Raw genomic sequence first — 7,352 nt, 5'->3', positions numbered from 1 at the left:
CAGCTTCTTCACAGTCCAACTCTCACATCCATACATGACCACAGGAAAAACCATAGCCTTGACTAGATGAATCTTTGTTAGCAAAGTAATGTCTATGATTTTGAATATGCTATCTAGGTTGGTCATAACTGTCCTTCCAAGGAGTAAGTGTCTTTTAGTTTCATGGCTGCAATCACCATCTGCAGTGATTTTGGAGCCCAAAAAAATAAAGTCTGACACTGTTTCCCCATCTATTTCCCATGAAGTGATGGGACCGGATGCCATGATCTTCATTTTCTGAATGTTGAGCTTTAAGCCAACTTTTTCACTCTTCACTTTCACTTTCATCAAGAGGCTTTTGAGTTCCTCTTCACTTTCTGCCATAAGGGTGGTGTCATCTGCATACCTGAGGTTATTGATATGTCTCCCAGCAATCTTGATTCCAGCTTGTGTTTCTTCCAGTCCAGCGTTTCTCATGATGTACTCTGCATATAAGTTAAATAAACAGGGTGACAATATACAGCCTTGACATACTCCTTTTCCTATTTGGAACCAGTCTATTGTTCCATGTCCAGTCCTAACTGTTGCTTCCTGACCTGCATGCAAATTTCTCAAGAGACAGACCAGGTGGTCTGGTATTCCCATCTCTTTCAGAATTTTCCACAGTTTATTGTGATCCGCACAGTCAAAGGTTTTGGCATAGTCAAGAGAATCCATAGACAAGCCACAGGCTGGCAGAATATATTTGCAAAAGATACAACTGATATTGTTGTTGTTAAGCTGCTAGTCATGCCCTACTCTCTGTGACCTGATAGTCTGTAGAATGTCAGAGTCCTCTGTCCTCCACTATCTTCCTGAATTTGCTCAAATTCATATACATTGAATTGGCTATGCTGTCTAACAGTCTCATCCTCTGCTGCCCCCTTTTCCTTTTGCCTTCAATCTTTGCCAGAATCTGGGTCCTTTACAGTGAGTTGGCTCTTCACATCAGGTGGCAAAAATATTAGAGCTTCAGCTTCAGCATCAGTCCTTCCAATGAATATTCAGGATTGATTTCCTTTAGGATTGACTGGCTTGATCTCATTGCTGTCCAAGAAGCTCTCAAGAATCTTCTCCAGCACCACAGTTAAAAAGCATCAATTCTTCAGTGCTCTGCCTTCTTTACAATCCAGTTCTTGCATTTGTACATGACTACTGGAAAGAACATAGCCTTGAGTATATGAAACTTTGTCAGCAAAGTGATGTCTTTGCTTTGTCATACACTGTGTAGGTTTGTCAAATAAACTATACTCTAACATAAAATAATTTTTTTGAAAAATAAAAAGGAATAATGCAAGGAAGATTTTATAGTAGCCATTATTTAAAAACTTTTACAATTACATACACACTTGAAACAAATGACATTAGACTCATAAAGAAATATAAATTGTCTGCAAATAAGCAGGAGATAGAATTGAAGAAGCAAGTGGAAATTTTAGAACTGAAAAATATAAAGACTAAAGAAGCTCAGTCAATGGAATTTATAGTGAAATGCAGAAGAGAGAGGAAATAATTAAATAGGTAGATAGAACAATAAAATTACTTAGTCAGAAAACAGAAATAAAATATACTAGAAGAAAAATGAACAGAGATTCCAAGATCTGTGGTATTACAAAGTTTTAATATTCACTTCATCAAAGTTCTGAAACTGGAGGAGAATAGAGTATGGCTGGAAAAGTTTTAGAACAAATAATGGTTGGAATTTTCACAAATTTGGCAGAACAGTTTAGTGAACCTCAGTTTAGTTCAGTTCAGTTCAGTTGCTCAGTTGTGTCCAGCTCTTTGCGACCCCATGAATTGCAGCACGCCAGGCCTCTGGCACCCCACTCCAGTACTCTTGCCTGGAAAATCCCATGGATGGAGGAGCCTGGTGGGCTGCAATCCATGGGGTCGCTAAGAGTCAGACACGACTGAGCAACTTCCCTTTCACTTTTCACTTTCATGCATTGGAGAAGGAAATGGCAACCCACTCCATTGTTCTTGCCTGGGGAATCCCAGGGATGGGGAGCCTGGTGGGCTGCCATCTATTGGGTCACACAGAGTTGGACACGACTGAAGTGACTTAGCAGTAGCAGTAGCAGTAGACCTCACTGTCCATCACCAACTCCCAGAGATCACTCAAACTCATGTCCATCGAGTCGGTGATACCATCCAGCCATCTCATCCTCTATGGTCCCCTTCTCCTCCTGCCCCCAATCACTCCCAGCATCAGAGTCTTCCAATGAGTCAACTCTTCACATGAGGTGGCCAAAGTATTGGAGTTTCAGCTTTAGCATCATTCCTTCCAAAGAACACCCAGGACTGATCTCCTTTAGAATGGACTGGTTGGATCTCCTTGCAGTCCAAGGGACTCTCAAGAGTCTTCTCCAACACCACAGTTCAAAAGCATCAATTCTTTGGTGCTCAGCTTTCTTCACAGTCCAACTCTCACATCCATACATGACTACTGGAAAAACCATAGCTTTGACAAGACAGACCTTGGTCAGCAAGTGTCTCTGCTTTTGAATATGCTATCTAGGTTGGTCATAACTTTCCTTCCAAGGAGTAAGCGTCTTATAATTTCATGGCTGCAGTCACCATCTTCAGTGATTTTGGAGCCCCCCAAAATAAAGTCTGACACTGTTTCCACTGTTTCCCCATCTATTTCCCATGAAGTGGTGGGACCAGATGCCATGATCTTAGTTTTCTGAATGTTGAGCTTTAAGCCAACTTTTTCACTTCCTCAGTGGATAATCCCAAATAATTAAGACAGGATATACATCATAAGCAAACGTTTGAAGTTAAAGAGAAAAAAATATTTTAAAAATCATTAAATTATCTAGGGGTAAATGACACCTTAACTGAGAATGGTGATACACATGAAAGTGAATTTCTCATGATATAATAGAGAACAAAATTAAATAATGTAACATTTTTCAAGTGCCAGAAGAAAAGATTTGTAAACCGTAAGTCCTATATCCATTGAAATATCCCTCTGAAATTATGGGGGAAAAAAAAGCATTCTCAGATATATGAAAATTTAAACAGCTGAGCACAAGAAGACCTTTTCTAATGGAATAGTTAAAGGAACTTCTCAAAAGGAGAGGATATAATAAAAGAGGAAAATTTAGAATATCAGAACAAAAAGAAGATAACTTAGAACAAAAAGAAGATAACTTAAGCAATATTATGGGTAAATATAATAGGCTTTCCTACTCATTTGGAGTCTTCTAAACTTTAACAGTTAAAGTAACTATTATGTTGTAGCACTGTCCAATGTGATTCTAAATGTATGTAGAGAACATATTTAAGACAATTATAAGTGGATGTGAGCTTCCCTGGTGGCTCAGATGGTAAAGAATCTGCTTGCAATTCAGGAGACCTGAGTTCTATTTCTTGGTTGGGAAGATCCTTTGTAGAAGGGAATGGCAATCCACTCCACTATTCTTTTTTGGAGAATTCCATGGACAGAGGAACCTGGTGAGCTACAGTCCATGGGGTCTGAAAGAGTTAGACACGACTGAGCAACTAACACTTTCATGAGTGGAGGTGCACAAAAGAACATGAAGAAATTTAGGGTTTATATAGTTCACTCTAATTTGTAAAATGGCACCAGTAAAATCTGATAAGTTTTATGCTAATATGATACAACATGTGGTATATTATAATATATAGTATAATAAAATCTAATGTGTCATCCAATGTATCTTTTCATTTCTTTGATTTGTGTCCTCTTTGATTTGTTTCATCAGTGTCTTACACTTTTGGGAGCACAGGTCTTTTGTCTCTTAGGTTTATTCCTAGGTATTTTACTTTATTTGTTGTGATGATAAATGGTTTCTTGAATTTCTCTTTCTGATCTTTCATTGTTAATATATAGAAATGCAACAGAATTCTGTGTATTTATTTTGTAACCTGCAACTTTGTTAAATTCACTAATGAGTTCTAGTAGTTTCTGGTAGAATCTTTAGGATCTTTGCATAGTATCATGTCATCTGCAAAAGTGACAGTTAAACTCTTTCTTTTCCAATTTGGATTCCATTTATTTATTTATTTATTTATTTTCGCTAATTGCTGTAGCTAAGACTTCTAAACTATGTTGAATAAAAGTGGTGAGAGTGGATGTCCTTGTCTTGTTCCTAATCTTAGAGGAAATTCTTTCAACTTTTCAATATTGAGTATGAAGTTAGCTGTAGGTTTGTCATATATGGCCTTTATTGAGGTATGTTCCCTCTGCACCCACTTTCTTTTTTATCATCAACAGGTCCTGAATTTTGTCAAAAGGTTTTTCTGCATCTATTGAAGTGATCTGATCATATAGTTGTATTTTTCTATTTATTGATGTGGTGTATCACATAGATTAATTTGTGGATATTGAAAAATCCTCCCATCCCTGGGATAAATCCCACTTGAACATGTATGATCTTTTAATGTATTACTGGATTCCAACTGCTAGTATTTTGTTGATTATTTTTGCATCTATGTTTACCAGTGATAGTGGCCTGTAATTTTCTTTTTGGGGTTATCTTTATCTGGTTTTGATATCAGGGTGATAGTGGATTCATAGAATGAATTTGGAAGTTTTCCTTGCTCTGAAAATTTTTTTGGAACAAATTCAGAAGGATAGGTGCTAACTCTTCTCAAATGTTTGATAGAATTTGCCTATGAAGCCATTAGGTCCTGGACTTTTTTTTTGTTAGAAGTTTTTAAATCAGATTCAATTTCAGTGCTTATACTAGGTCTATTCATGTTTTATATTTCTTCCTGGTTCAGTTATATGAGACTGTATCTTTCTGAGAATTTGACTATACTATTCAAGCAATCTACAGGCTCAATGCAATATCTATCAAATTAACAATCACATTTTTCACAGAACTAGAACAAAAAACTTATATGGAGACACAGAAAACCCTGAAGAGTCAAAGCAATCTTGAGAAAGAAAAATGGAGCTGGAGGAATTAGGCTCCCTGACTTCAGACTATACTACAAGACTACAGTCACTAAAACAGTATGGTATTGACACAAAATAGAAATATAAATCAATGAAACAGGATAAAAAGTCCAGAAATAAACCCATGTACCTACAGTCAATTAATCTATGACAAAGGAGGAAAGACTAAACAATGTTGGAAAGAAAGTCTCTTCAATAAATGACACTGGGAAATTGGGCGGCTACATGTAAAACAATGATATTAGATGATTCTTTAACGACGTACACAAAAAGAAGCTCAAAGTGTATTAGAGACCTAAATGAGACTAGACACTACAAAACTCCTAGAAAAAGAAAGGCAAAGCACTCTCTGATATAAAATGCAGCAATAATTTTTTTTCAATCCAACTTCCTGAAAACAAAAATAAACAAATGGGACATACTCAAACTCAAAAGCTTTGCACAACAAAGTGAACAATAAACAAAACAAAAAGACAACCCACAAGTTGGGAGAAAATATTTGAAAATGATGTGACCAACAAAAGATTAGTTTTCAAAATTTACAAACTGCTCATGAGGTTTAATAGCATCAAATCAAACAACCCAATGAAAAAGGGACAGATGACGTAAATAGATATTCTCTAAAGAAGACATACAGATATTCAAGAGGCACAAGAAATGATGTTCACCAATGCTAATTACGCAAAGGTAAGAAATGTAAATTAAACTACGAGATGCCATCTCACACCAGCCATAATGGATATTATCAAGGAATTCACCAATGATAAATGTTTAACAGGGTGTGGAGACAAAGGAGCCTTTCTACACTGTTGGTGGGAATGTTAACTGATAGAGCTATTATGGAAAACTGCATTGAAGTTCCCTAAAAAATGAAAAATGACTCTGCAATCCCACACCTGAGCATATATCCAGAGGAAAACATGATCCAAAAGTTATACATGCACCCCAACATTCATTGCAGCACTGTTTGCAATAGCCAAGGCATGGAAGCAGCCTAGAGGAATGGATTAAGAAGATGTGGACATATATGCAATGGAATACTACTCAGCCAATAAAAAGAATGCAATAATGCCATTTGCAGCAACATGGATAGACATACAGATAGTCATAGCAAGTGAAGTAAGACAGATAAAAAAGAGAAGTATTGTATGACATCCCTTATAGGTGGACTGTAAATAGAAATGATAGAAATGAACTTACTTACAAAACAGAAAGAGACTCACAGACTTAGAGAACGAACTTATGGTTGCTGGATGGAAGGGATAGTTAGGAGTTTGGGATCAATATGTACATACTGATATGTTTAAAATAGATAACCAATAAGAACCTATTGTATAGCACAAGAAACTCTGCTCAATGTTATGTGGCAGCCTGGATGGGAGGGGGGTTTGGAGGAGAAGGAATACATGTATATGTATATGTATGATTGAGTCTCTTTGCTGTTCACTTGAAACCATTAAAACATTGTTAATTGGCTATTTCCCAATACAAAATAAAAAGTTTAAATATATATATATAATATCAACAATAATTATTAAAAACATATGGGCTTCCAGTTTTTGGTTCAACAAGTACAAAGCTGCAAGTCATCATTTCAACTCTCACAACAAGAATAAAAAGCTGAGGAAACTGAAAAATAATGACGTTTTAAAGATTCTTCAGTCTTATGAACTCTGTTGGAGAGGGAGAGGGTGGGAAGATTTGGGAGAATGGCATTGAAACATGTATACTATCATGTATGAAATGAGTTGCCAGTCCAGGTTTGATGCACGATACTGGATGCTTGGGGCTGGTGCACTGTGACGACCCAGAGGGATGGCATGGGGAGGGAGGAGGGAGGAGGATTCAGGATGGGGAACACATGTATACCTGTGGCGGATTCATTTCGATATTTGGCAAAAGTAATACAATATTGTAAAGTTTAAAAATAAAATAAAATTAAAAAATAAAAATGAAAAAAAAAATAAAGATTCTTCAGAAAACTGAAGTTATAGAACCAACAGACACCCTAAAAAGTGAAGAGACAGGCTAATATGGAGATATAGATCACCATTGCTGAAGCAGAAGCTGCCAGAGCCAGTAATGGTGGGAACATCTAAATGTCAATTTCAATAAATTGCCAGAGGTTCAGTGTATAGTAGCTTGAGAGTTAAAAGCTCCTAGGGACTCAGTCTGTTGGAAAGCCTCCATAAATTCATTGGTTTTACCTCCAGGGGAGCCCCATCAGTTTCTCAGGGTGAAGACTAGAGAAAAAATCTCCACCTGGTTTGCTTTGTTGTTGTTTTCATTGCTAAGTCATGTCCAGCTCTTTGTGACCCCATGGACTGTAGCCCACTAGCCTCCTCTGTCCATGTGAATTCCTAGGCAAAAATACTGGAATAGGTTGCCATTTCCTCCTCCAGGG

Source organism: Bison bison, unplaced genomic scaffold (assembly GCF_000754665.1).
Source record: "Bison bison bison isolate TAMUID 2011002044 unplaced genomic scaffold, Bison_UMD1.0 scf7180017863820, whole genome shotgun sequence".
NCBI lineage: Eukaryota > Metazoa > Chordata > Mammalia > Artiodactyla > Bovidae > Bison > Bison bison.
The sequence above is the reverse complement of the archived record's forward strand: the minus strand, read 5'-3'. Positions refer to the sequence as shown.